At 34.3% G+C, this 15,426-nt stretch overlaps 1 long non-coding RNA gene across 4 annotated transcripts in view; it reads right to left on the bottom strand.

Annotated features, from left to right (window-relative positions):
- Window positions 1-15,426, bottom strand: part of LOC141544628 (uncharacterized) — a 35,648-nt gene that overhangs the window by 4,667 nt on the left and 15,555 nt on the right. Inside the window, exons 3-4 of one of the 4 annotated variants that reach the window (XR_012482717.1) lie at window positions 14,662-14,751; window positions 5,551-5,825 (exon numbers count right to left, since the gene is read on the bottom strand). The exons of 1 other annotated variant lie outside the window; for it this stretch is intronic. This is a non-coding gene — a long non-coding RNA (uncharacterized LOC141544628). Of the gene's footprint in view, window positions 1-5,400; window positions 5,826-14,403; window positions 14,752-15,426 lie in introns of those variants that run through there. 2 more of the 4 variants (XR_012482714.1, XR_012482716.1) reach the window with 2 other exon arrangements.

The following is a 15,426-nucleotide window of genomic DNA, read 5'->3' as shown; positions in this document are numbered from 1 at the left end:
TTCCCTTCTAATCTTGTTTGCATTAGTTTTGTTTGTGCAAAAACTTTTTATTTTGATGTAATCAAAATTTTCTGTTTTGTGATCAATATGGTCTCTAGTTCTCCTTTGGACACCAATTCCTCCCTCCTCCACAAGTCTGAGAGGTAAACTATCCTATATTCCTCTAATTTATTTAGATCTCGTTCTTTATGCCTAAATCTTGGAAGCATTTTGATTTTATCTTAGTATGTGGTGTTAAATGTGGGTCCATAACTAGTTTCTGCCATACTAATTTCCAGTTTTCTCAGTAGTTTTTGTCAAATAATGAATTCTTATCCCAAAAGTTGCAATCTTTCGGTTTGTCAAACACTAGATGCCTATTTTTATTCACTATCTTGCCCTGTGAATCTAACCTATTCTACTGATCAATTAGTCGATTTCTTAGCCAATACCAAATGGTTTTGGTGACTGTTGCTTTATAATACAGTTCTAGATCAGGTACAGCTAGACCACCTTCACTTAATTTTTTTTTTTCATTACTTCCCTTGAAATTCTCGACCTTTTCTTGTTCATATAAATTCTGTTGTTAGTTTTTCTAGGTTATTGAAATAGTTTTATGGAAGTCTGATTGGTATAGCACTAAATAAATAGATTAGTTTAGGGAGTATTGTCATTTTAATTATATTCGCTCGGCCTATCCAAGAGCACCGAATGTCTTTCCAATTATTTAAATCTGACTTTATTTTTGTGTCAAGTGTTTTGTAATTTTGCTCATATAATTCCTGACTCTCCTTTGGTAGATATATTCCCAAATATTTTATACTATCAACAGTTATTTTGAAGGGAATTTCTCTTTGTATCTCATGTTGTTGGATTGTCTTGGTAATGTATAAAAATGCTGAGGATTTATGTGGATTTATTTTGTATTCTGCCACTTTGCTAAAGTTCTGACTTATTTCTAATAGCTTTTTAGCAGAGTCTCTGGGGTTCTCTTAAGTATACCATCGTGTCATTTGCAAAGAGTGATAGTTTTTTTTCCTCATTTCCTACTCTAATTCCTTGAATCTCTTTCTTGGCTCTTATTGTTAAGGCTAGCTTTTCTAGTACTATATCAAATAGTAATGGTGATGGTGGGCAACCTTGTTTCACTCCTGATCTTATGGGGAAAGATTCCAGTTTATCGCCATTACATATGATGTTTATTGACAGTTTTTAATATATGCTCAAGTGTTTTTAGTAGGAATGGATGTTAGATATCATCAAATTATTTTTCTGCATCTATTGAGATGATCATATGTTTTTTTTTATTAATTTGATTATTAATATGGTCAATTATACTAATAGTTTTCCTAATATTAAACCAGCCCTGCATTCCTGGTATAAATCCGACTTGATCATAGTGTATTATCCAGGGGATGATTTTCTGAAGTCGTTTTGCTAATATCTTATTTAAGATTTTAGCATCAATATTCATTAAGGAGATTGGTCTATAGTTTTCTTTCTCAGTTTTCAATCTACCTGGTTTAGGTATCAGTACCATGGCTGTGTCATAAAAAAAAAAAAAAAAAAAAAAAAAAAAAATTTGTAGAACTCCTTCAATCCCTATTTTTTCAAATAGTTTATATAGCATTGGAGTTAGTGGTTCTTTAAATGTTTGGTAGAATTCACATGTAAATCCATCAGGTCCTGGGGATATTTTCTCAGGGAGTTGGTTAATAGCTTGTTCTATTTCTTTTTCTGAGATGGGACTATTTAGACTACTTCCTTCTTCCTCTGTTAATCTGGGCAAACTATATTCCATTTCATTAAAGTTATCGAATTTATTGTCATAAAGTTGAGCAAAGTACCTCCTTGCTATTGTTCTAATTTCCTCTTCAATAGTGGTGAGTTCTCCCTTTTCATTTTCAAGACTAACAGTTTGCTTTTTCTCTTTCCTTTTTTTAATCAGGTTTACTAAGGGTTTGTCTATTTTGTTGCTTTTTTCATAGGAGCCACTCAGTTTTATTAATTAATTCAATAGGTTTTTAATTTCAATTTTATTAATATCACCTTTTAGTTTTAGAATTTCAAATTTCGTGTTTGTCTGGGGGTTTTAATTTGTTTCTTTTCTAGCAATTTTGGTTGTAAGCCCAATTCGTTGACCCTCTTTCTCTATTTTATGCTAGTAGGCCTCTAGAGATATAAAACTTCCCCTTATTACTGCTTTGGCTGTATCCCACACATTTTGGTATAATATCTCATTATTGTCATTTTCTTGGGTGAAGTTATTAATGATGTCTATGATTTGCTGTTTTACGCAATCATTCTTTAGTTTATGATTATTAAGTTTCCAATTATTTTTTGGTCTATTTTACCCTGGCTTTTTATTAAATGTAATTTTAATTGCACTGTGGTCTGAAAAGGATGCATTCATTATTTCTGCCTTACTGCACTTGATTTTGAGGTTTTTATGTTCTAGTATATGATCAATTTTTGTATAGGTTCCATGAACTGCTGAGAAGGAAGTATACTCCTTTCTGTCTCCATTTAGCTTTCACCAAAGATCTATCATATCACACTTTTCTAGTATTCTATTTACCTTTTTGACTTCTTTCTTATTTATTTTGTGGTTTGATTTATCTAATTCTGAGAGTGCAAGGTTGAGATCTCCCACTATTATAGTTTTGCTGTATATTTCTTTTTGCAGCTCTCTTAATTTCTCTTTTAAGAATTTAGAGGCTCTACCACTTGGTGCATATATGTTTAATATTGATACTGCTTCATTATTTATGCTACCCTTTAGCAGGATATAATGCCATTCCTTATCTCTTTTAATTAGATCAATTTTTTTGTTTTATTTGAGATGAGGCTGGCTACTCCTGCTTTTTTGGCTTCACCTGAAGCATAGTAGATTGTGCTTCACCCTTTTACTTTTAGTTTGAATGTATCACCCTGTTTCAGGTGTTTTTCCTATAAACAACATATAGTAGGATTCTGACTTTTAATCCAGTCTGCTAACTGCTTCCTCTTTATGAGAGAGTTTACCCCATTCACCTTTATGGTTAGAATGACTAATTCCATATTGCTTGCCATCCTGTTAACCCCTCCTTATGCTTTTCTCCTTTCCTTCCATCTTACCCCTCTACCCAGTATTAAATTGGTGAACACCACTTGCTTTTCACAGCCCTCCCCTTTTTAGTATCTCTCCCCCACTTTAAAGTTCCTTTTCCTATTTTACCCCTTTTTTCTTACAATATCTGTATTGCCTTCCCCTTAGCTTACTGCTTCCCTCTCACTTTTCCATGCAGTGGAAGAAGTTTCACCATAAATTGAATAGGTCTATTGACACACACTATCATCTCCCTCCTTTCTTTCTCTCAGATAGAATAGGTTACCTTTGCCTCTTCATGAGTTATAGTACCACCACTCTACCCTTTTTTATGATATTATTCCCTTTCCACCTCTAGTTTCTAGGACAAATTATACATGTGTTCTTTACATATCTTTATGGCAGAAATATAGTTCTCAAGATTTCTTTTTATGTTTTTAGAAATCTCTTGAGTTCTGTAACATTTGGTGTAGGTCTGGTTTTTTCATCAAGAATAGATGGAATTCATTTATTTCGTTAAATATCCATCTTCTTCCCTGGAAAACGATGCTCATTTTTGCTGGGTAAATTATTCTTGGCTTCATAGCACTTTCTGAATATCATGTTCAAGGCCCTTTGTCTTTTAATGTGGACGCTGCTAGATCCTGCGTTATCCTTATTGTGGCTCCTCCATATCTGAATTGCTTGTTTCTAGCAGCTTCCAATAGTTTTTTTTTCCTTCATTTGATGGTTCTTAAACTTGGCCAATATATTTCTTGGTGTTTTGATTTCAGAGTCTCTTCTGTAGGTGAAGGATGAATTTTTTCATTGTCTATTTTACCCTCTGTTTCCAAAATGTCTGGGCAGTTCTCTTTGATAATTTCCTGAAAATAGTGTACAGGCTCTTTTTTTCCTCACATATTTCAGGGAGTCTGATTATTCTCAAATTGTCTGTCCTGGATCTGTTTTCCAGGACTGTTGTCTTTCCAATAAGGTACTTGACATTCTTTTCAATTGTTTCATTTTTCTTGTTTTGCTTGAATACTTCTCGGTTTCTTTCTGAGTCATTCATTTCTACTAGCTCAAGTCTAATTTTCAATGATGTATTTTCTTCACTCACTTTTTTATATCTTTTTGTAATTGTCCAAATGAGTTTTTAAGTGAGTTTTTTTCTTCTATGGATTTTTTTTTCCATTTCATCCATTTTAGTTTTAGAGAGAGCTGTAATCTTTACCCAGCTCACTAATCCCGTTTTCCTTGGAGTTGTTCCACTCTGGATAACTTCTCCAGACATTCTTTCCAAGCTTCCCTTTCCTTTTCCCATTTCTCTTCTAGGTCTCTTGTGAGAGCCTTTTTGATTTCCTCTATGAGATTCTTTTGTATTGAGGAGCAGCTCATATCCCCCTTAGGGGATTCCTCTGGAGACAATCGGCTTTTAGTGTCCTCAGAAAGAAAAAAAAGAAAAAAAAGAAAGAAAGAAAGAAAGAAAGAAAGAAAGAAAGAAAGAAAGAAAGAAAGAAAGAGAGAGAGAAAGGACCTCACTGTCTAATATTTTATCCTACTTGATGGAAGCTTCAGAATCTTCCTAAGACAATTCAAATGGAAGTGATTCCATTTCCTGGCATGGTGTTGGTATACTGTCCAAGTTTCACAGACATACAATAATGAAGCATGCACAACAGCTCTATAGCCCTTCAGTTTGGTAATTAGTCTAATAAGTCTCATCTCCCAAGCTTGTCCTCAGAGCCTCCCCAACACTGAGCTACCTCTGGCAAAGGGTGTATTAACCTCAGAATTAATGGCAAGATACGAGAATTTATCCACAGCATTCAAAGCTTCTCCATGTGCTGGAATGGTGTTTCCATATATGAGTGGTGTGCTGCTGACTGATGGACAAACTATGTTTTCTTCTTGGTGAAAGGCCAAAAATTATCAGAAGCAGCAGAGAATCGAGCCATAGTTAGTTGCATGTCAGCTTCACAAGCTACATTGAGTGCACAATCATATGCAAACAAAATAAAAACAAATATTTATGCTGGGGCAAGCAGGTGGCCCAGTAGATAGAGCATCAGCCCTGAAACCAGGAGGACCTGAGTTCAAATTTGATCTCAGAAACTTAATGCTTCTTAGCTGTGTCGTCCTAGACAAGTCACTTTACCCCAATTGCCTCAGAAAAAAAGAAAACAAAAAAACAAAAAACAAAAAGAACCCAAGACTTATGCCAATATAATTGTAATTGCAGCAACAGCTACAAGTGAGCACAAAGGAAATCATTTTCATAGGAAGAGGAGGAGAGATGGAAACTGTGGAAGAGCACTGACACTTTCCCAAATGAAAATCAGAGACTCTCAAGGTTAAAAGCAAAATGGATTTATTATGATCTCACAAGAAAGGGCAACTCCCAATAGAGAAGGTATCGTCAGTAAAGTAGTGCAAAGCACAAGCTGAAAATACAATATTGTATAGAGCCTAATGTAGAAGCTTCCACAACTTTTTTTCCCTTTTCTCCCATTGGCTGCTGGAGTCCAGGCTTACATCCTAATGAGATAATCTATTCAGAGCCTAAAAATCTATCCCAGAAACAAAGAATACTAGCTGATGACACATTCTTAATGATAATGAAAAGGAGGAGGAAAGACAGGAAGGAAATATAATCACTAATCAAACCCCTGCAACTTTTGCCTCAATCTGTTACTGAAAAGTCTCAAGTCACAATTAGGGCATAAGTCAATGCCCAATTCTTGTGAGAGGTCTTCACTCAGTTCATCCCCTTCAGAAACTGAAAAAGAAAAATAGGCAGAGAAAAAAAGACAGACATTAAAAAATCACAAAGAAAATTCTGCTGAATGATGAATTTTGTCTTGGACTGGTGAAGACCAGCACAGCAAAAACTGAATATTACTTTCCTAAAATATCTAATAGCGATTCCTTACTGGATTCCAGCCTAATCCTTCTATAATTCTTTATGGTTTAACACTTTCTTTCTGCTTGGTGACAAAGCTCCTTGGTCCATCTTTGAGTTGTTTTTATAAGATATTTTTCTTCTTTGCCTAGGAAACCAAAGGCTACAGTAAAATATAGACTAGTCCCTGGAATTGGAGAGAGAGGGCTATTATATAGATTAACCAAGATCCTCTTTTGAAAGATAATCTTCCAAACACAGGGTGGATACTTGTACAAATAACTATAGCAAGTGAAAGCTTGTCATTGGCTCAAGTTCTTATGCCTCAGTAGTTGCTAGGATAATATCTATCTTGAGTGGATGGAAAGAATGACTGACTGGGCATCAGCTGATCCAGGAGAAGTTAAAAAAGTTCATTTTCTCCTAGGCAAAATTGTACCAAACTTGGGGAAATCAGCTTTTAAATTCAACATCACTCTCAGAGAAGATCTTGCTGAGAATATTCTTCTAATAATTAGCATTTACATAGGTTCAAAAGTACTTTTTATATGTAAACCCCATTTAATCCTCACAACATTCTGGTGGTGAGGGAGCTACTCTTATTATTCCCATTTTACAGATCAAATAACTGATACTAAAAAGGATTGATGATTTGTCTTGGGTCACACATTTGGAGAATATTTGAGGTTGGATTTAAACTCAGATCTTTTTTATTGTCCAATCCTATATACCTTGTGCCACTTCTACAATGATCAACAACAACTACTAAGTATTCCTTAAAATGATGATTATTGCTGCTTATATCATATTAGTTAAAATCATAATAATGAGTGTACAGTCCTTTTGTTAACAAACTTAATTGCAGGTGCATTATTAGGAAAGAGTATTATGCTTCCCACATTATACAAAGTCCAATTTACATAACTGAATGATGAATGCCTAGGCAGAAGACCTATAAACACAACCAGGTTTAGAATATTTTCATAAATTCTGCTTTGTAGATTTTCAATTTTGGTTTTAAGTATGTCCATAAAAATCTGTCACTGACTTCATTGGCTTTTAATGGGACAAGAAACAAATTAATTTCATTTGTTAAAACCTAAAATTTAATGATTTCTGCAAGCAATAGCTGATGTGAGCTGAGTTCTTTAGTTTGCATTTTTAGTTATCACTCTGAACCCTCATCTACAAACCTTGTCCCAACTCTTGTGACTGTATGGTAGCATCTAGGATAGTAACCTGAAACACAGTAGGTACCTGAGAAATGCTTGTCAATTGACTCAATTGTTATAATTTTCGACCAACACCTTCATTCTGTTTCAAGTAAGCTATGCCTCACTAGCTGTTGTGCTAAATATTATCCTGAATAGATAGAATTACCAATTGGGCTTCTGTGGAGCCGGGAGAAATGGGGAAAGTTCATTTTCTCCTAGGCAAAATATTACCAAATTTGGGGATATTTCTCATGGACTTGAATTCTTGCTCCTGTTTCCTTCTCTCCAGACAGTGCGAGGTTTGTCTTCTGGGGATATTTAACATAATAAGGCTCTTGCCTTTTTAAAGCTATTATCCATGCTTTTTCTATTAGGAACAAAAAGTACACTGAATGAATGGGCTTCAAGACAAGTTATATTCTGCTGAGTTTTGCCTTTTACAAGTTAATTTTCAGGGAGAAGAAAGTCTTAGAAATAAAATCTGTTATAAAAATTTTAAACAGCAGGGGCTGAACCAAGATGGCAGAAAAGATACATATCTTTTTTTCTGACTTCTCCCGTGTCACTCAAATTAACAACAAATTCACCCTCTGAACTAATTTTGGAGTGACAGAACTCACAAATATTTGGAGTGTAACAAATTTCCAGCAGAAGATAATTTGGAATATCTCCAGAAAAGATCTGTTTCAATCAAGCAAAGAGGGAGCGAGGCCAAGTGCGAGCTGGTGCAATGAGGACAGGCCAAGTAAAAAGGCAGTGCAAGACCCAGGGTGGTTGGCACCTCCACAGCACCACACAATCAACTAGAGGAATCTATAGCAGTGCTGGCAACTCTGACCTGATGGTAAGCCAATAGATCAGCAGATTAGCTGTAAGCCATCTAATGCAAACACAAAAGACAAATAGTGAAGTCCCTATACCTTAGAATAGTCAACGGGATATGGCCAGGCCCCACTCAGCACCGGAAGTTAGTCACTACTGATCCAGTGAGGCCATTGTTGCCTATAGATGAAGCTTGGATAATCTCCCCTTTACCCTAAAGGCAGATCTCAAACTTTTTTTTAAAACATGAGCAAAAAGGTAAAAAAGAATTCTGACCATAGATACTTTTTTATGGAGAAAGAGAAGAGTCAAAGCCTGAAGAAACTAAAAGCACATCATCTTGAGATGAAGCCCCAAAAAGTGATATGAATTGGTTCACATTTTACAGGGTTCTCTTGGAAGAATTCAAAATGTTAAAAGAGAGAAGAAAAATGGGGAAATGAAATGAGAACATTGCAAGAGGGTTTGGAAAACAAACAAAAAAACAAACAACAACAACAACAACAACAACAAAACCATAACATTTTCTAAAGAAAAAACCCTTATAAAACAGATTTGAAAACATGGATAAAGGACTCCTTGAATAACAAAATGTGTAAAATGGAAAAAGAATACAACTCCTTAAAAAACAGAATTAGTGAAATGAAAATGAAATCATAGAAGAAAGCAACTCATTTAAAATTTCAATTGTCCAAATACAAAAGAAAATTTAAAAAGTAACTGAAGAAAATAATTCACTAAACATTTCCATTTGGAAATCACTCAATGAGACATCAAAAATCAGTCAAGCAAAAACAAAAATAAGTGAAAAAACATATGAGAATATCATTGGAAAAAAAAAACTGACTTGGAAAACAGATCTAGAAGAGACAATCTAAGAAAATGAAAACCATGATTAAAAAAGAGCCTCGACATTATCTTTCAGGAAATCATCAAGGAAAACTGCTGTGATGTCCTTGAACTAGAGAATAAAATAGCCACTGAAACAATTCATCCACCACCTCCTGAAAGAGTACCCAAATTGAAAACTCCAAGGGATAAAAGAGCTAAATTTCAGAACTATCAGACCAAGGAAAAAATATTGCGAGCAGCCTCAAATACCAAGAAGCCACAAGTAGGATTACCCCTGACCTTGCAGCTTTTAGCTTAAAAGCTCAAAGGACCCAGAATCTGATACTCTCAAAGACAAAGGAAATTGGAATGCAACCAAGAATCAATTATCAGGCAAAATTGATCATCATCTCTCCGGGGTGAGCTTTCAGTGAAACAGGTAAAGTTCAGTTATTTATGAGGAAAAGACCAGAGTTTACCCCAAAATTTGAACTGCAAATACAGAACTCAAAAGAAGCATAAAAAGGTAAAAATAAATGCACTCTTGAGAACTATATCTCCATTATGGGTATACTTAAGAGAATGCATGTATAATTTGGTTTTACTGTGATAATATAAAAAAGAAACTACAGATAGGAAGGGGGTTATACCGGAAAAAAGGAAAATGGAAGTTAAATGAGGGGAACATCTCATGAAGAGGCAAAGATGACCTATTATAATTGAGGGAGAAGAGGCAAAGATGACCTATTATAATTGAGGGAAAGAAAGGAAGGGGATGAACATTGTATGAATATTATTCTCATTGGATGTGGCTCAAAGAGAGAATATCAGACTATTTGGTTTCACAGAGAAACTTCCCTCACCTTGTAGAGAAGTGAGAAGTGAGAAGGGAAACATGACATGAAAAGGGAAAACATAAGTAGTGGGGGGAAAGTATAAGAAAGGGAAAGGGACTATAAAAGGGGAGGGCCATTTAAGGGAAGTGGTGGTCAGAAGCAAAATTCTAGGGAAGAGGGAATGAGGGAAAGGAAAGAGAAAAATACAATTTGGGGTAATAAGATGGCAGGAAATATAGAATTAGGCATTTTAACTGTGAATGGGAATGGGATGAACTCTTCCATAAAATGGAATCGAATAGCAAACTGTTTTAAAATCCAGAATCCTACAATATGTTGTTTACAAGATTTAAAGTACATTTAAAGCAGTGTGACACATTTCGGGTAAAGGCAAAAGGCTAGAGAAAGAATCTATTATGCTTAAAAAAGATAGCTATCCTGACCTCAGATCAAGGAAAAACAAAAAGTGATCTAATTAAAAGAGATAAGAAAATTATATCTTGTTAAAAAAAGATACCATTGATACCATTGATAATGAAGTAATATCAATACTAAACATGTATAAACCAACAGTTGTAGCATCTAAATTCCTAAAGGAGAAGTTAAGAGAGCTGCAAAAAGAAATCGATAGCAAAAGTATAATATTGAGGGATCTCAAACCACATAAATCAAACCACAAAAGAAATAAGAAAGAAGTTAAGGAGATAAATAGAATTTTAGAAAAGTGAAGTATGACAGACTTTTGAAGAAAATTGAATGGATATTTTTTTTTCTTGGCAGTTTATGGAAACTATATAAAACTTGACCATGTATTAGGGCATAAAAACCACAAAATCAAATGAATAAAGGCAGAAACAGTAAATGGATTTTTTTTTTTTTGAATCATGATGTAATAAAAATCACATGCAATAAAATGCCAGAGGAAAATAGAACAAAAAATAATTGGAAACTAAATAGTCTAATCATAAAGAATGAATGGGTGAAACAACAAATTACAGATATAATCAATAATTACATCCAATTGAATGACAATTATGTGGCAACATATCAAAATTTGTGTGATGCAACCAAAATGATAATTAAGGGAAATTTTACAGCTCTAGATGTTTACTTGGATAAAATAGAGAAGATCAATGAATTGATTGCTAAATCTAAAAAAGAAAAAGTGAAAATCCCCTAATTAAATCCCAAATTTTAAGTTCTAGAAATAAAATGGGAGATTAATAAAATTGAAAGTAAACAAGCTATTGAATCAATAAGTAAAACTAAGAATTGGTTTTATGAAATAAACCAACAAAATAGATAACCTTTAGTTAATGTGATTAGAAAAAGTAAAGAGAAAACTCAAATTATTAGTCTCAAAAATGAAAAGGGAGAAATTTCCACCAACAAAGAGGAAATTAGAGCAATAATTATGAGTTATTTTACCCAACGATATGTCAATAAATCGGATAATCTAAATGAAATGGAGGAGTACCTACAAAAATATGGACAATCTATATTGCCCAAGTTAACAGAAGAGGAAATAAATTATTTAAATAGTCCCATCTTAGAAAAAGAAATAGGGGGCATCTAGGTGGCCCAGTGGATAGAGCACCAGCCCTGAATTCAGGAAGACCTGAGTTCAAATTTGGTCTCAGACACTTAACACTTCCTAGCTGTGTGACCCTGGGAAAGTCACTTAACCCCAGCCTCAGGAAAAAAAGAAAGACAGAAAGAAAGAAAGAAAGAAAGAAAGAAAGAAAGAAAGAAAGAAAGAAAGAAAGAAAGAAAGAAAGAAAGAAAGAAAGAAAGAAAGAAAGAAAGAAAGAAAGAAAGAAAGAAAGAAAGAAAGAAAGGAAAGAAAGAAAGAAAGAAAGAAAGAAAGAAAGAAAGAAAGAAAGGAAAGAAAGAAAGAAAGAAAGGAAAGAAAGAAAGAAAGAAAGAAAGAAAGGAAAGAAAGAAAGAAAGAAAGAAAGGAAAGAAAGAAAGAAAGAAAGAAAGGAAAGAAAGAAAGAAAGAAAGAAAGAAAGAAAGAAAGAAAGAAAGAAAGGAAAGAAAGAAAGAAAGAAAGGAAAGAAAGAAAGAAAGGAAAGAAAGAAAGAAAGAAAGAAAGAAAGAAAGAAAGAAAGAAAGAAAGAAAGAAAGAAAGAAAAAAAGAAAGAAAGAAGGAAAGAAAGAAAGAAAGAAAGAAAGAAAGAAAGAAAGAAAGAAAGAAAGAAAGAAAGAAAGAAAGAAAGAAAGAAAGAAAGAAAGAAAATGAAATAGAACAGGCTACTAATTAACTCCCCAAGAAAACATCTCTAGGGCCACATGGATTTACATATGAATTCTACCAAACATTTAAAGAACAGTTAATCCCAATACTATGCAAACTACTTGAAAAATAGGGAAAGAAGGACTCCTATCAAACTCCTTTTGTGACACAGATATGGTATTGATATCTAAACCAGGTAGTGTGAAAATGTTGTTATTGTGTAAAATGTTTTCTTGATCCTGTTTTCTTCACTCTACATAAATTGGTATCACTCTTCTCAAGTTTCTCTGAAATTATCTTTTATCACTTCTTAGAGCAGATTAATATTATGCTTTATTTTTATACCATTGTTTGTTCAGCTGTTTTCCAAATAATAAAAATGTCAATTTCTTTGACACCTTATCCCCCAAAAAGTTTTTCTGGGGTTTTTTATATTCATAGGTCCTCTAACACATTATTTGATCTCTTTCACCTATAGGCTTTAAAAAAGTATTTTGTTAGATTTGTTTTTTATTCTAGATTTTGGTCAGTTACAACTGAATTGACTAGCTTCAAGGAACTAAATCAATCATTGCACACTTCAATGAATTCCAGCTTATCACCCCCTTCATAAAAATATGGGACTTTGTCGATGATTTAGCTCTATGTCCATTCTCAGCAGAAAGTAGTTTTAGAAGATAGGATCATCACTCCTACTTCCAGGGGACTTTGGGCTCCATTGGTTTGTGGAGGAACTGGAATTGATTGATGAATGGTCCCCAAATTATCCAGTATCTGGATGAGTCTCCTGTTACAATGTATTTAAGATGACCCAAATTTTTACATCTCAGATATGGGATTCCATGATATGTTCAGGCTGCTCAGTAATATACTCTACAGCATGGTTAAAAAATACAAAGATGTTTCTAACTACATATGCTGTTTTAAGGAATGGCATTGGAATCTAAATCATGAATGTGCTAGGAAGATATATTATGTTGTAAAATGCTACAATTGTGTTTTATCCCAGTTAGCTATTAGAAATGTCTTCTAATTTATTACCTATGGTTGTTATTATTGAACACACATCCTGTGTGATGGTGCCTACTAAGGTTAATCACCACTGCTACAGGTCATGGAGATAACATCAAAGGAAAATTAGGAAACAAAAGCAGGAAAAGGAGAATTGTTGGATTACTCATTGCTGGAGTTCTGGCAACTATAGCAGTTATTACAACACTTACTATTTCAGCTTCAGCTCCTAACAATCTATTCAGATTGTCCAATTTGCAAATCAATTAGCAAAAAAAGTATCATTAGCTCTTAATAAAAAGAACAAATTAATATAGATACTGAATTAAAAGAAGGACCAAAGTTAATGGAACAATCATTAATATAGTTAGGGGATCATGTAAACAATTTGGAAACTCAATCCCAACTAACTTGTGATTATAAATTCACTCATATATATTTAATTCTTCAGATGGGATAATGATACCACCAAAGTGACATGGTTTCAAATAAGGAAGAAAATAAAGGGAGCTATATTTAATTCCAACCTCACTTGAGATATATCTGAATTAACTGTCTTGGCAGAAAACATAGCAAAAAGCAGTGTCCCTGGAATTGATGCCGATAGCATAGCAAACTATGGCTAAAAAGTTTTGTGTTATTCTTATATTCATTGGCTTAGCGCCTTGTGCTTTCCCATATGTCTTAAAAAGGGGGGAGATGTAGAAGTCCATGAACAGAAGGAGTCTATTCCAGGTGTTGCTTAAGACCTACTCTCTGTTAGGGCGAGCCCATGTAGGCTCATCATCTCTTCAATCTTTGAACAATCTTTGAAAGAAATTCTTGGGGTAAATTTAGGAGAATGTATACAACAGCAACAAGGCATTTCAACTACACTATTTATCCCTTAACAATGATTTAAGGAAATACTTGAGGTAGATACATTAGTCTGATCATTTCTACTACTTACTACACTGTTTTGAAAAGTACTTTGGTACTGATAAAGCATCACAACTATTTACAATTCTGTTGATGTTTATGAACATGACAACTAGGTTATTTACAATTCTGTGTTGATAATCATCTTGGTATTGATAGGTAAGATACATACTGAAATCTCAAAGTATTCATTGAGCATTAACTCTGGAATGTATAAGATGTCACCTGAAGATGTATTGTAACTCTAGCCAAAAGGGTATATTAAGCCTGGCACTCATGATTAATAAACGAAGACTGCAAAGCATATCTTCCACCTGACTTCAGAGATTCATTCACACTCTCAGTTATTCACTGAAGTTGGACGCCAACAATCTGTCTTTCAAAAACACTATTAACACAGCAAGAAGCAAGATTATCTTCCCAGGATTGGAGGCTCAGACTCCAGGAATGTGGAACACCCCAGGGTTGAGGATTGGGGTTCAGAGAAATGATTTATTTTCCCCATCCAACCTCTTACTACAAAGATGCTCATGTTTGGAATAAACACTAGAGGGTCTAGAGAGAGTATTTAGATAAAGATTTTTGGCTCTTCTTTGGAAGTAACAGGACTGGAAGAAACAAAACTTGAGCTGAATCCATTCATTGGTAGTGATGGTGGTGCTTATTCTGCTGTACAGAAATATTCCTTATAGCCTCCAAAGGGGCCTAGCCATCTTCTCTCCTTCCCCTCAAGCACCACACCTCATCAACTACTGGTCCTTTATTTTTATAATGGTGGCTTTTTGTTTTTCAGGATCTGTGCAGGGATCGATTTTGGCAGAATTCATATGTTTCTCCCTCCTTACCTTCCTTCTCATTACCTTGGATGACATCAGGTGGTCCAATGTAGACTGAACATAGGCAGTTCTTCTGGACATATTTCTGCATTTGTCATGCTGCACAGGAGAGGTTGGATCAAAAGAAGAAGAAAATCAGAGGGCAGAAAACAGGCAAGCAGGCAACAACAGTGAAAGGTGAGAACACCGTGTCCACATTCAGCACCCTTAGTCCTTTCTCTTAAGTTAGACTCCTCTATCACAGGTTCGTTGGGGTTGCTCTGAATCACCTCAATCAATAAGAAGAAAAATTGTCCTGACCAGAAACATGGATAAACAAAGATAACCTGCATTGGTCCTTTCTGTCCTATGAAAAGAGCACTAGATTTGGAGTTAGGCAAAGAGCACTGGATTTGGAGTGGGGGAAGGGAAACTTAAGACACATGAGTTTCACTTTCTTTTCCTAGTAAAATGGGAATAATGATATTTGCATCTCCTTCACAAGGTTTTTAGAATTAAATGAAATAATGTAAATAACATACTCTGTAAACTCAAGTTTAATATTAAATAAATGTGAATTGTAATTTTTTTAAAAAGTTAATTGTGTCAACAATAACTTGAAGATGCCACAAAGGTGTTTTTTTAAAGTGATTGTATCAAATGGTACCCTAGTACATTCCCAAGTAAGTTTTGCTATTCTTGATCCTGAACAAAGTCAGACATTCAAAACGACATCTTGCACATACCTTTCAGCAAGAACAAGGTGAAGAACAAGGTAAGTGGGCAAACCAGAAT

The sequence above is a fragment of the Sminthopsis crassicaudata genome, chromosome 5, assembly GCF_048593235.1.
Source record: "Sminthopsis crassicaudata isolate SCR6 chromosome 5, ASM4859323v1, whole genome shotgun sequence".
Classification (NCBI taxonomy): Eukaryota; Metazoa; Chordata; class Mammalia; order Dasyuromorphia; family Dasyuridae; genus Sminthopsis; species Sminthopsis crassicaudata.
This window is presented reverse-complemented; position numbering and strand designations above follow the sequence as displayed.